Below are 15,738 nucleotides of genomic sequence, written 5' to 3' on the forward strand. Positions count from 1 at the left end.
CCTCAACAATTGGGTTCTCTGCTGGACCTACTGGCAGCATAACTAGAACAGTCCTAGGATGCCCTCGCCCTCTACCACTGGCTGGAGCCCTCCCTCGACCTCTAGCAACTGGGGGAGTAGCTCTTCCTTGGCCTGGAACCTTATTCGAGCGCGTTCTCACCATCTGAGAGAGAATAAGAGAAGGATATTTAGAACTACATCAATTGCATGATGGAATATGAAGAAAGGTAATTTCCTAACCCCCTATAGCCTCTCGAAGATAAGTACAGACGTTTCTGTACCGATCCGCAAGACTCTATTAGGCCTGCCCATAACTTGTGAGACCTACGTGAACCTAGTGCTCTGATACCATATTATCACGACCCAATTTCACCTATAGGTCGTGATGGCTCCCAACACTACAGCTGGGCAAGCCAACTTAATAAATTAAGCATATATTGACAAAATTTAAAGCCAAGAAAAGAAATAATAAAACACCAAATTCTACCAATGCGTGTGCTAAGACATGGTGTCACAAGCGTATAAGCATCTAGTAGATTATACAAAACCTCAAATACTGTCTGAAATAAAAATAGACAGAATGAAAAATACAAGGAGAGACACTAGTAGCTGCAGAACGGATCAGAAAGGCAACTCACCACTATGCCCCTGGATAACGTGGGTGTAAGACGATAGGTCCCCCACTAGTGCTTGCCTCAGGTCCTGCACAAAAAGTTCAAGTGTAGTATGAGTACGTAAACAACATGTACCCAGTAAGTATCAAGCCTAATCTCGAAGTGGTAAAGACGAGATGGCCGACTTTGACACTCACTATGGGTCAATAATAATAATTGAAATACAACTAGGATATTTAAATCAGCATGATTTACAGAATTTAAAATATTTTATTTAATCAGCGAAAATAATTAAATTCCTTCGAATGCAACAATTCTAAATATATTAATTAAATTCCTTCAATTCAAATAATTTCCAATTTATCAATTAAATCTCATCTACAGGAATAACAATTAATTCCTTAACAAGCAAGAATAATAATTCATTCAATTTCAAGGATTCTCCAATTTATCAATTAGCTTCACAAGCTTGAAATAATTATTAAAGTATCGTGTAATTATCATTATTACGCACGATTTCTGCTGAGGAAGTACGGCCCAATCCAGAGTGTCGTGTACACTGCCGAGGGACGTGCGGCGCGATCCATAGATACATCTATCCTGTCGAGGCATTCGGCCCGCTCTACAAGAAAGGAGGATATTTTCTTATGTACCTCCGGAAGGAGAGTATATTTATTATAAGATAAATTCGGGTGGAAGAACAATTTCTTTTTAACAATTATTTAATTTAAACAGAAAACCAAGCATATGAGATTTCCATCCTTTAATATCTTTATCTAACAATTCACAATATATTCATACATATATATATATATATATATATATATATATATATATATATATATATATATATATATATATATATATATATAATTAAAAACAAAGAATATAATTTACACGAGTAATTCATGCTTTGAGTCCTAAACTACCCGGACTTTAGCATATATAGTAGCTACGCACGAACTCTCGTCACCTTGTGCGTACGTAGCCCCCGCAATTAGCAACATTATTCAATTTAATCCATATGGGGTAATTTCCCCCTCACAAGATTAGACAAGAGACTTACCTCGTCTCAAATTCTACTTTCCGATTATCGCGTCGCGTAAAATTCTCGATTCGAGGCCGAAAAATCCGAAACTATCCAAAAGTTATATAAAATAATTAATATATGTTCAATAATTCGAAATTCATCTATTAAATAAATTACCCTATCCAAAATGGTAAAATTTCTAAAATTTACCCCAGGCCCACATGCTCGGATTCTTGAAATGTTCGGATGAAAACGTTACCCATGATCTCAAGAACTTGAATATATAATTTCTACCCAATTCCATAACTATTTTTGTGGTTAAAATCTCACTTTTATAAAAATTTAGGTTTTTCATCTAAATCTTTGATTTCTAAGATTTACTAGTTATAATCTACTTATAATCTATGCATTTAACTCAAGGGGTGTAGAATTAACTTACCTCCAAGTTGTTAGTTGAAATCTCCTCTCAAAAAGCTCCAAAATCACCCAAGAATGGAAGCAAATGGGCAAAAATGGTGAATTCTCGTTCTTTTAAGCTTTCTGCCAAACAGGTCTTTCGCAGCTGCGAAGATTGGAACGCACCTGTGGCTCCGCACCCACGGAAAATCCTCGCAGGTGTGAGTTCCACTTGCCTGGCCAATTCTCGAATTTGCGCACACGGCTTCGCACCTGCGCGTTCGCAGGTGCACAAATCATCTGCATCAGTGGTCGATTGCCTCCTTCCCTTTTCCGCTTCTGCCCACAAAAACCCGCATTTGCGAGGTTCGCTCTTGCAAGCTACTGCCGCACCTGCGAGTGTCGCACCTAATGCTGGCCAAGCACAGGTGCGATTCTGACAGTAGCTGGGAGCTTCAGTTTTGGTTCCCAACTTCCAACTTGGTCCGAGCCTCGTCCGGTTGACACTCGGGGCCCCGCCCGAACATACCAACAAGGTTGAAATCATAAAACGGACTTGCTTGAACTTACAAAACGTGTAAAACAACAACAAATCAATAAATCACACCTCAAACCAAATTTATTCAAACTTAAGAATTTCAAGTTCTTCAATTTACTTCTAATGCACCGAAATATACTTAAACTACTCGAAATGACATGAAATTTTGCGTGCAAGTCTTAAATCACTATACGGAACTATTCCCAAACTCGGAATTCCAAATGGACTTCAATTACTCAAAAACCTACCCCAAACCACATTTAAGGAATTTTAAACCTTCAAATAGTTGATTTTTACTGTTAAGCGTCAAAACGCTCCCGGGTTATCCAAAACCCGATTCGAATATACGCCCAAGTCAAAAGTCATCATACGAACCTATTGGAACCATCAAATCCCGATTCTGGGATCCTTTTCTCAAAATGTTGACCAAAGTCAAACTTGGCCATTTAAAGCCAACTTAAGGAACTAAGTGCTCCGATTTCAACCCACACACTTCCAAATCCCGAACCAACCATCCCCGCGAGTCATAAATTAATGAAAGCATATTCGGGGAGTTTTATTTTAGGGAACGGGTTTCTAACAGTTAAAATGACCGGTTGGGTCATTACACAAGATGTGATTGATTTAATTTGTACGTGAAATAATCATCTATTTTAGAATTAATTGTATATTACAAAGTCAATTACTCAAATGGTCATTGTAGACAATAAATTGCGTCGAGAAAATAAAATCAAGACCGAAAAATATTGCAACAATCGTAGTATTTTATTTCAAATATTTGAGTGTTACTGTCACGACCCAAAATCTGACTCGACGTGATGGCACCTAAACTCACCTGCTAGGTAAGACAAATAACAACAATACGATTCAATTAATATTTAACTGACTATAATACACTCCCCAAGGACTGGTAGTACAAATCATGAGCTTCTAAGATTTGAATTTATAAAGCTGGTGTGAAATAAAATACATCATCTGTTTGAAAAAGACATTAACAAAGTTTTATAGATCTAAGGCTACTATGAACAAGAGGCAGTTGTGACTGGATTGCAGATACATCTTCAATGCTATCTTCCACCATGCATAACAACATCAGCATCCAAAATCTATATGCAAGGTGCAGAAGTGTAGTATGAGTACAACCGACCCCATGTACTCAATAAGTAACAAACCTAACCTTAGGTTGAAAGTAGTGACGAGCATGTACCAAGGTCAGAGTCTAACTCCCATAAGCAACAACAGTTCATAACAACATAAAGCAAGTAATAAAAGGAGTAATCCAGATATAAATGATCAGCTGAATCATAATTTCTGAAAATAGTTCCGCCTTTCAAGTACATCAGTAAAAAACCCCAAATCGTTTACCTAAGTTGCAAAAAATATGAGTAAGTTAAAAACATTAATTTTCCCAAAAATCCTTTCCACAATAAATAAGATGTTTCATTTTCTTTCCAGATAGCCAGTGAAAAATGCATCATTATGCCCATAAGCCAGTATGTGTGAGAAGTCATGAATATCGTGATACCGTACAGCATGAGGAAAATACATCTCGATGCATGTATGTCATGTGTGCATGTTAATGCAATGTATCTCAGTGATAATTCCATATGCATACTCTCAGAGTATCAATTCACTCAGTCATCCCTATCACTCAGCCCTCACAGTCACTCAATCCTCCCAATCGCTCGGCACTCGCACTCAGTAGGTACCTGCATTCACTGGGTGTGTGTACAGACTCCGGAGGGGCTCCTTCAGCCCAAGCGCTATAAACCGCACGGACAACTCACATGCTATAGCATAAATATCTGGATTTGCACGGACAACTCACGTGCTGCACGGACAACTCACGTGCTATATAACGCCTATAAGGCCTGCTGCAGGCGGGCAGCCCCGATCCATATAATAGTAATAATATATATAAAGCCAACATGGCCTGCTGCGGCATGCAGCCCGATCCCAAAAATATCCTCACAGTCATGCCCTCGGCCTCCCTCAGCCATCAATCTCTCCAGTCTCTCTCCCTCGTGGACTGACAATGTCATGAAAATAGCCCGAAAATGATGATATGATATATCAATAAATAACAACAGAGACTGAGATATGATATGTAATGAAATGAATATGACTGAGTATGAATTTTCAATTTAAAACAAATAATTCACAGCAATATGACCTCTGTGGGTCCCAATAATACTGTCACATAGCCTAAACATGATTTTTTCTAATATGATTCTCAGCTCAATTTCTTTAACACATAAAATTGCATGGAAAATGCCAAGATTATTTGACTACAAAATTCCACGGAATAATTACGTCATAATTTTTATGGTGCACGCCCACATGCCCGTCACCTAGCATGTGCGTCACCTCCAAATAATTCACATAATACGTATATTCAGGGTTCATACCCTCAGCTCCAAGATTAGAAGAGTTACTTATCTCGAACAGGACGAATCCAAAGTCGACCAAGCTAAACAATGCTCCAGAATTCCCATTCTGCGCGTATCAACTTTTGAATTGCTCGAATCTTGCCACAATAAATTTGATTCAGTACACACAATTATAGGAATTAATTCCATATCAAAATACTAATATTTTCCCACAAAATCCAAAATTACACTCCAAAAATCTAATACACTCCCCAAGTTGAGTGAAAAATTTCCTCTCCAAAGTTGCCCAAACCGAGCTCCAAAATCCAAAAATGGTGAAAAATCATGAACCCTCAAACTTAAAGGATTCTGCCCAGCACTTTCGCAGATGCGGACAAGAGGTCGCACCTGCGACCCTCGCTTCTGCGGAAAACAACTTGCTTCTGCGAGAATAGCTTGGCCAGCCCAGATCGCTTCTTCGATGCCTAGGACAGCACTTGCGGTCGCGCTTTTGCGCAACAGGCACCGCACCTGCGAAGACACTCGCTTCTGCGTGTGTATTGTTGCTTCTGCGACCATTGCACCTGCGAGCCCATTTCCACAGGTGCGAAAACACCAGAACTAGTAGCCTTCAACAATGCAATAAGCAACGAAATTATTATGAACCTCGTCTGAAACTCACCCGAGCCACTCGGAACCCCGACCAATTATACAGACAAGTCCCATAACATAACACGGACCTACTCGAGGCCTCAAATCATATCAGACAACATCAAAGCGACGAATTGCACCACAAATCAAAATCTATGAACTTTGAACTTTCAAATTCTATATCTTGTGTCGAAACACATCAAATCAATCCGGAATGACTTCAAATTTTGCACACAAGTCACATTTCACATTACGGACCTATTCAAATTTCCAAAATCGGATTCCGACCCCAATAACAAAAAGTCAACCCCTCGGTCAAACTCCCCAAGAATTCAACTTTCGCCATTTCAAGCCTAATTCCACTACGGACCTCCAAATAATTTTCCGGACACGCTCCTAAGTCCAAAATCACCATACAGAGCTATTGGAATCATCAGAATTCAAATCCGAGGTCGTTTTTTCATAAGCCAACATCCGACCAACTTTTCCAACTTAAGTTTTCAATTATGAGACTAAGTGTCTCAATTCATTACGAAATCCTTCCGGACCCGAACCAATTACCCCGGCAAGTCATACAACAATTGAAAAGCATAAATTGTGCAGTAAATGGGGGAATGGGGCTGTAATACTCAAAATGACCGACCAGGTCATTACATTCTCCCCCATTTAAACATACATTCGTCCTCGAACATGCCAAGGGTTGTTTTCAAGCCATCAAATTACTATTCCATCTTACCACGCACGTACCCATGGGTGATCCCTCATCACCCTATTCCACATAGGCCTGACAACACAATACAACTGAAAATCCTTAATTTAACCTTAGCCCTAGAAGCTTTGAATTCAATTCCCAACATTTAGAATTTCTTTTAAAGACACGAATCTTACATTTACACACTGTATAAGTCTGAACAAGCTGCATCGAGCTATAACTATAATAACGGATATAATCACCCAGCATATTACACAACTCGCCCGCTCATAGCACCATTCCTAATCTCAGTAATTACTCCAAACCAACCAAGTACTAGTATTAAACCCACACCATATCGAACAAAACCTCATCCCAACACCTTCGTACATTGTTGATAATAAAAGAAACACGCAGAATCTCGTAACCCCTTATCAGATCAACAAGTCATGGAGCTCTCTCGCCCCAACCAGAACCATAATCACTTGCTCAGCCGACTTTCAATATTATCCTTTCGAATATACTGTAATCAAACATGATAATACCCATTCTAGGTCCAATGACCTTACATTATTAAATGCAACTATCCCACTGACACGCCACATCAATATAACTCCAGTCACATCTGCACAATTAGTGTACCCAAATATGGGAGATATCTCAAGGAAGAGAACCGTATTACAAGTTCAACAAGCACCACCACAACCACAATGTTACAACCAACTGCTCAAATTTCGTGAAGAGGATAACCGTAGGCACATGTGCACAATTGTAGAGGAAGAAAATTAATGAATCAGATAAATTATCATAGAAATAAAATTCCCACACATTGCACAGACAACTCACGTGCCAATAATATGAATCGCCCGGCATGGTCACAGGCCTCCAGTCCCAGCATATCATACAGGAGTAATTAAACAAGTACACTTGTATATGACAATGAAATAATATTCTCATGCTCCTGGACTGGTATAAATAACACGCCATAGTGTAAGCATGAGCAAAGTCTGCTATCACACTTCAAATCGGCAATTTAACGCATAAATAGTAATTACCCCATTTATTCAGGGAATTAGCCTCTTTGTAACCTCAAGTGTAGCCCGGATAGTTCTCAACAAAGGTAAGAACATGATAAATGTTATAACTTTACGCTTAACAATCAACTCTATGCATATCATAGCCTAAGCATTCTTTCGAGTATAAATACTTGCCCTGATGCCCGCACATTGGCTCAAACCTCACATATATGCACACTTATAGCACGTAGCTATCACAAATAATTAACGCAACTAGTGCCTCCACTAAGTTTAAATAAAGTACTCACCTCAAACAGGCCGCAACCCGAAACAATATGCTTCTGAGAACTCCCAGTCTCTAAATTCATCGAGCACATGAATCACTATAACTGATCCCAACTCCATCACTAGAATGACTAACACATCTTTCGTGCACGATCATCCCATGAGGAATACTTCTATATATCCCGTGCCACATAGCAAAAATCTGAATAACAGCAGTCAATCAACCAGACGAATACCGCAATACCAACGAAATATCCGTAATCAAAACACGGTGTGCCCTTCTGAATGTACACTCTTCTCAGGTAATACCACTAGTGCCAATATCTAAAATTGACTGTGCTCCATAAACTCATGACCTTCCTTTTGCAACTGAATCATATACTTGCACATGTAAATCCCAATTTCACTCTACGTACAACCTCTATTAGGCCATCCAATGAAAACATGAGAACCTCATTAACACTCTGAGTCATAAGCAAAATACATACCCAGTTAGTTAGAAACCTTCCTCTTGCTTCCTTCAAGGAGGAAATCATAATACACAACACGTTTCCCACACCAGTAGAAAATATCTGGTTCAAACCATGGTAGCAACCATCAAGAACACTTTAAAATCCATCTGCACATAACCAAGCTATTAGAACTAAATTCCTCTAAGTCGACCAAACCACGTAGGCCACCAAAACCCAAGAATAATGCCACTAAAACATCTGTAGAGTCTCACCACATCATAATTACCCCTATAAATACCACTACTGAAACACCCACTCTGAAAATACCGTATGTGAATTTAAAATTGTTTCTCTTCCCTTTTCTTATACTGAAATGTAGAATCCATAGTCATATAGAGTTACCGCAAGTCCCGACACCATCTAATGTAACTATCTGATTCTAGCAATATACCAATCTGAAATATTTTCAATTGCCACTTATACATTTTTGAATTCATTAGCACCTTCTCGAGAGTCACCCACTTTTCTCAAATCTAAATTGCACCGCCCAAATGGGTTGAAAGACACATGCCCCATTAGCACAACAATACTCAAAGAGGTAATTCTGCCTTAACACCACTGATCAAATTCAAACTCCGTGCGCACTACACTATTCACAAATAACAACTCACTCACCCCGTGATTTTCATATACCCATAAAGCGCAATATATTCCGTATTTAGAAATTTCAGTACTCGAGTCATCCTCGATCTCAACCTTTGCAAGTCATAACTAATCCACAAGTATGCCTCAGACCAAACTAAAATTTAACATATAACCCTCAATTGAATTGTCAATAGCAGGCTCCCCCACTTGGCTCAAAGCCATAGATAAAAACACTTCATAACTCACAATACCCATACTTTATTACTGCCATAATACTACAGTTAGTCCAACGAAAATTCTTTTCAAGCTCATACAACGCCAACCATAAAATACCTCAATCATCCACTAAACTCGTATTTATTCTCTTGACAGTCAAGTCAACTTTCTCAACCAGCTTTAAATTTAAACCTCCACACATACGCCCCGCTTGCAGAAAAGAAACTCTACACTCACGTTATAAGGAACACACCTACGTAGATTACTCCGCAGGGGATAATCCACCTGCTTAGCCTCAAATTGGTATCTTGTTGTACCCTTTCACCGTCACAATTACTATGCAATCACTTAGTCTATCCGAGTCCAAACTCATTAACCAGACATGAGAATTTAATCTATCCCTAAATTTAACAACGTGAAAGTCCTTCAAAACATTTGTACTCGAGACTGTACGTCAAATCAAAATGAAAATCAAGCACCCAATAGCCCTCTTTACATTCCAAGGAAACACTTCTCGTTACATTCAATCTATCTTAACACATCCCACAATCGCATCATCCTCATCATATAACCATTCGACCGCTCATCAAGACATAAATTCTCCACTCATAGGGATACTACAAGACATATGAGTCCAAATGTACAAGTTACAACTGAAGCTACCAAGCCTAAGCTACGGTCCAAACCTGGCATCAAGTCCTCAAGACTGGCCCATCAACAAAACACAGAATACACATCTCGCATGTCATCCCTGAAATCACAAGTCAGCGATACACAGCTGATACCGAGTGCTCACATGCGCACATGAATGCGTGGAAGGAATTCAAAGAGTTATATTTCAAGCTGAATCAATTACGCACGATAATGAAAGAAAGATGGGAAATTATCCTAAATGCCCTCTAGCCTCTCGAAGATAAGTATGGGCGTCATCATACCGATCCGCAAGACTCTACTAGACACTTGTTCATGACTTGTAAAACGTATGAACCTAGAGCTCTGATACCAATGTGACACGACCCAAAATCTGATTCACCGTGATGGCACCTAACCTCACATGCTAGGTAAGCCAAATAACAACAATGCGATTCAATTAGTATTTTACTGACTCTAATACACTCCCCAAGGATTGGTAGTACAAATCATGAGCTTCTAAGATTTGAATTTACAAAGCTGGTATGAAATAAAATACATCATCTGTTTGAAAAAGATATTAATAGAGTTTTATAGATCTAAGGCTACAATGAACAAGAGGCAGTTGTAACTGGATCGTAGGTACATCTTCAATGGTAGCTCCCACCATGCACAACAACATCAACATCCAAAATCTGAACGTAAGGTGCAGAAGTGTAGTATGAGTACAACCGACCCCATATACTCAATATGTAGCCTAATCTTAGGTTAAAAGTATTGACGAGCTTGTACCAAGGTCAGAGTCCAACTCCCATAAGCAACAACAGTTCATAACAATATAAAGCAAGTAATAAAAGAAGTAATCCAGATATAAAATGCTCGGCTAAATCATGATTTCTGAAAATAGTTCTGCCTTTGAAGTACATCAGTAAAAAACCCAAATTGTTTACCAAAGTTGCAAAATATATGAGTAAGTTGAAAACAATAATTTTCCCAAAAATCCTTTCCACAATAAATAAGATATTTAATTTTCTTTCCGGATAGCCAGTGAAAAATGCATCATTATGCCCATAGGCCAGTATGTGTTAGAAGTCATGAATAATGTGATACTGTACATCATGAGAAAAATACATCTCTATGCATGTATGTGTAACGATTCGGCCGGTCGTTTTGAGAGTTAGAGCCCTGAACCCCTATTAAAGGCTTTCCCCATATCTATTTCTGCTATTGTGACTTTCCGGGATGATTGGTTTTGAGTTTCGGAGTGTTTTGGGACACTTAGTCCCTAAATGAGAGCTTAAGCCTTAGAATTTGGACCGTAGTCGGAACTGTGTGAAGCTGGTTTCGGAATGGAAATATGTCGGTTTCGTTAGCTCCGTTAGGTGATTTTGGACTTAGGGGTGTGTCCGTAATGTGTTTTGGGGGCCCGTAGCTCATTTAGACTTGAAATGGCAAAAATTAAATTTTTGGAGATTTGGACCGGCAGTGGAAATTTTGCAATCGGGGTCGGACTCCGATTCCAGAAGTTGGAGTAGGTCCGTAATGTTGAATATGACTTGTGTGCAAACTTTGAGCTCATTCGGACGTGGTTTGATAGGTTTCGGCATCGGTTGTAGGAATTTGAAGTTTCAAGTTCTTTAAGTTTGAATTGGAGGGTGATTCGTGATTTTAGCGTTAGTTGATGTGATTTGAGGGCTCGCAGATGCGCTAAAGGACCCGCAGGCGCGAAGGAGATCGCAGAAGCGGACAATAGTCCGCAGGCGCGCACTCGCAGGTGCGGCCCTTTTTCTGCAGAAGCGGACCCAGCCCTCTTAAGTTGTTTCCGCACCTGCAAAGGAAATTCCATAGGTGCGGCGTTGCAGGTGCGACCCAAGGTCCGCAGATGCGAAATAACTGGGCAGAAAAGGGCAGATTCGAGGGTTTGAAGTTCACTTCACAAATTTGATTGAGAGCTCGGTAGAAGTCGAAATTTGGAGAGATTTTCGGAGGAAGTTTTTGGGTAATGATTCTTAACTCCCTTATGGTTATACTCCACTAATCTATGCTAGAATTCATCGTTTTAATTCGGATTTTGGGTGAAACATTGAGAAAAGTTCTTATGCCGAATTTAGGGGTTTTGATCGAGATTTTGGTGTCGGATTTTAGTAAATTTTATATGGTTAGTCTCGTGAGTGAATGAGCTTTCGTATTTTACGACTTTTACCCGATTCTGAGAAGTTGGCCCCACGGGCGATTCTTTTGAGTTAAATTTTGGAATTTTCGTTAAATGTTGATTTCGTTAATTAGATGAGTCTATTATTGTTGTATTTATGATACGTAATTTCTTTTGGCTAGATTTGGGCCATTTAGAGCCGGATATTCGTTGGAAAGGCATTGTGACCGATTAATTGAGCTTGACTCGAGGTAAGTGGCTTGCCTAACTTTGTGTGGGGGAAATCCCCTTAAGATTTGGAACTATTGTGATATGTGAGCGCCGTGTATGTGAGGGGACGACTACGTACACGGGCTAGTTGTGGTAAAACACGATTTATCTTACTAAGCAGCAACATGCTTTCCTGTTATTTTGAGTTATACCATTTTTATGAGTACTAATCTATTTTCATTCTTAATTGAGTTATTTCAATAGGTGTAGCTATCATGTTTAGTCTAATACAACATGTCTACGTGTCTTAATTGTTAATGTGAATTATGTGCAATATGCTTAGTGAATTGCCTGCTTCTTCCTTGACTGGTACTTAGTCTAAATAGTAAGATTTCGTGATGTAGTTGCATTTCTATTGTTTGAACTGCATATTTACTTTGGGACTATGGAACGGTATTCCGGGAGATCCCCCTGTACTGCATATTTACTTTGGGACAACGGAACGGTATTCCGGGAGATCCCCGTGTCTTGCATATTTACTTTAGGACTACGGAACAGTATTCCGGGATATCCCCCTGCACATTTACTTTGGGACTACGGAACTGTATTTCGGGAGATCCCCCTGCACATTTTCTTTGGGACTACGGAACGGTATTCTGGGAGATCCCCCTGCACATTTACGTTTGGGACTACGAGACGGTATCTCGGGAGATCCCCTGTTGTGTTTCTGTGCACTAAGATGTTACCTTCTATGGTTACATTGTTGTTAAATTTCAGCCTTTATTTTATTGCGGTATTACACTTTATATTATTTTATTATATATTTACCAGTAGGGCCTTAACCTGACCTCATCACTACTCGACCGAAGTTAGGCTTGGCACTTACTAGGTACCAATTGTGGTGTACTCATGCTACTCTCTGCACATGTTTTTCGTGTGCAGATCCAGGTGTACCTTATAAGCCGCACTATCAGTAAGCCGGGACAGCTTTTGGACACTTCAAGGTATATCTGCCGCTTCTACAGACCTCGGAGTCCCCTTCTACTCTTTCACATGTCCATTATCTTCTGTATTTTTCCTTGTTAGATTCTGGTGTATAGAGACACTAGATTTTTCCTTCTGTAGTTTGTGATTCACGATGTTCCGGGTTTTGGGATTTGTTGTGTATTTTTTAACAATTGGTTAAATTTATATTTTTATTTCAATATTCTGCAAAAATGTTAGGCTTACCTAGTTGTTGAGACTTTGTGCCGTCACGACATCACATAGAGGGAAAATTGGGTTGTGACAATTTGGTATCAGAGCTCTAGGTTCGTAGGTGTCGTGAGTTACAAGCCGGTTTATTAGGGTCTTGCGGATCAGTACGGAGACGTCTGTACTTATCTTTGGGAAGCTATGGAACTGTTAGTAAAATTTCACTACTTTGATTCCTTGTCGTGCGAAAATTGTTGACTTCAGAGATTCTTAATTTCTGTATCCTATTCTCTCACAGATGGTGAAGATACATACAAGCGGATCTGATGAACAGGCACACGCACCCCCTGCTAGAGCCGCGAGAGGCCGAGGCTGGGGTAGAGGCCAAGGACGTCCACGTGGTGCAGCCAGAGCACCCGTACGAGCTGCTACAGAGAAGCCCCCAGCAGCTCAAGCTGGAGGGCAGACACCTGAGATACATGTTGCTGTACCAGCCCTCCAGGAGACTTTAGCCGAGTTTCTAAGCATGTTCAACACCTTAGCTCAGGCTGGATTGATTCCACTTGCTCCTGCCACATCTCAGGACGGGGGAGGAGCATAGACTCCCATCACCGGTACTCCAGAGCAACGGGTTCAAGTCTACCAGGTTCCAGAGATTGTACCAATACAGCCGGTAGCTCCAGCTCAGCCCGAGGTTAGGGCAGCAGCTTCTGAGGTGGAGCAACTCAAACTTGAGAGGTACAAGAAGTACCACCCACCTACTTTCATCGGATTGGCTATAGATGATGCTCAGGGTTTTCTGTAGGAGTGTCATCGTATTCTCTGTACTGTGGGCATAGCGGAGACGAGTGGGGTTTCTTTTACCACACTCTAGCTTAGAGGAGCAGCCTATCAGTGGTGCTATGCTTATAAGTTGAGTAGTCCGGCTGAGGCAACTTCACTTACATGGACTCAGATCTCGGATATGTTTTTGAGAGAGTATGTCCCTCAGAGCCTCAGGGATGCATGGCGCGCGAAGTTTGAGCAGCTGCACCAGGGATCTATGACTGTGTCAGAGTATGCAGTTCGCTTCGGTAATTTGGCCCGACAAGCACCGGCCTTAGTTGCCACAGTTCCAGAGAGGGTTCGGCGGTTTATTGAGGATCTCCATCCGAGCATCCGGAGTAGTATGGCCAGGGAATTGGAGATAGATATTTCTTATCAGCAGGTTATGGGTATTGCCAGGAGATTCGAGGGCATGTTTGCCCGGTATAGAGAGGAGAGGGAGGCCAAGATGTCTCGAGAGGCTGGTTATTATTCTGGAGCTCGTGCCCCAGCATCTCGCTATGGTAGGGGTTATGTTAGCCGCCCCATTCATTCAGCTCTTCCAACCTCCAGCGGTGTTCCAGCTCCTTCTAGACCCCAGGAGCCTTATTATGCACCGCCAGTATCTAGTGTGCCTCCTGCACGGGGTGTTCCTAGCGGCCAGTCCAGCAGACCTTGCCCGAGCCAGTCACAACATCCACGCCCTCCCAAAGCTTGTTTTGAGTGTGGCGACACTCGCCACATGGTGAAGGATTGCCCCAAGATTAGGAGGGGTGCACCTCCACAGACTTTTCAGCCACAGCGTGCTCTACGGGGTCCTCAGGATATGATTACAGCACCAGCTTCCACCCCACCTGCTCAACCAGCTCGAGGTGGAGGTCGGGGAGGTAGAGGTTGCCCTAGAGGGGGAGGCCAGGCAAGTTATTATACACTTCTTGCTCGTACAGAGGCAGTTGCTTCTGATTTTGTCATTACAGGTATTATTCCAGTTTTTCATAGAGATGTGTCGGTATTATTTGACCCAGGATATACATATTCTTATGTGTCCTCTTATTTTGCCCCGTATTTGGGCGTATCTCGGGATTTTTTGAGTTTTCCTATTTTATGTATCTACTCTTGTGGGAGATTCTCTTGTTGTGGACCGCGTGTATCGGTTGTGTTTGATTGCTCTTAGTGGTTTTGAGACCAGAGCCAATTTATTATTGCTCAGCATGGTGGACTTTGATATTATTTTGGGCATGGACTGGTTGTCACCCATTATGCTATTCTTGATTGTCATGCTAAAACCGTGACGCTGGCTATGCCAGGTTTACCGCAATTAGAGTGGAGAGGTACCTTAGAGTATACTCCCAGTAGAGTTATTTCATTTCTTAAAGCTCAACGAATGGTTGAGAAGGGGTGTGACGCGTATCTAGCTTATGTGAGAGATGTCAGTATTGATACCCCTACAGTTGAGTCAGTTCCAGTAGTGAGGGACTTTCCAGATGTGTTTCCAGCTGATCTTCCGGGCATGCCGCCCGACAGAGATATTGATTTTGGCATTGATTTGTTGCCGGGCACTCAGCCCATCTCTATTCCTCCATATCATATGGCTCCTCCTGAATTGAAGGAGTTGAAAGAGCAGTTACAAGAATTGCTTGATAAAGGCTTCACTCGGCCCAGTGTGTCACCTTGGGGTGCTCCTGTCTTATTTCTGAAGAAGAAGGATGGTTCTATGTAGATGTGTATTGATTACCGCCAGTTGAACAAAGTCATAGTGAAGAACAGGTATCCATTCCCTCGTATTGATGACTTATTTGATCAGTTACAGGGTGCTAGAGTGTTTTCCAAGATTTACTTACGTTC

The sequence above is a fragment of the Nicotiana tabacum genome, unplaced genomic scaffold, assembly GCF_000715075.1.
Source record: "Nicotiana tabacum cultivar K326 unplaced genomic scaffold, ASM71507v2 Un00001, whole genome shotgun sequence".
NCBI classification, from domain to species: Eukaryota; Viridiplantae; Streptophyta; class Magnoliopsida; order Solanales; family Solanaceae; genus Nicotiana; species Nicotiana tabacum.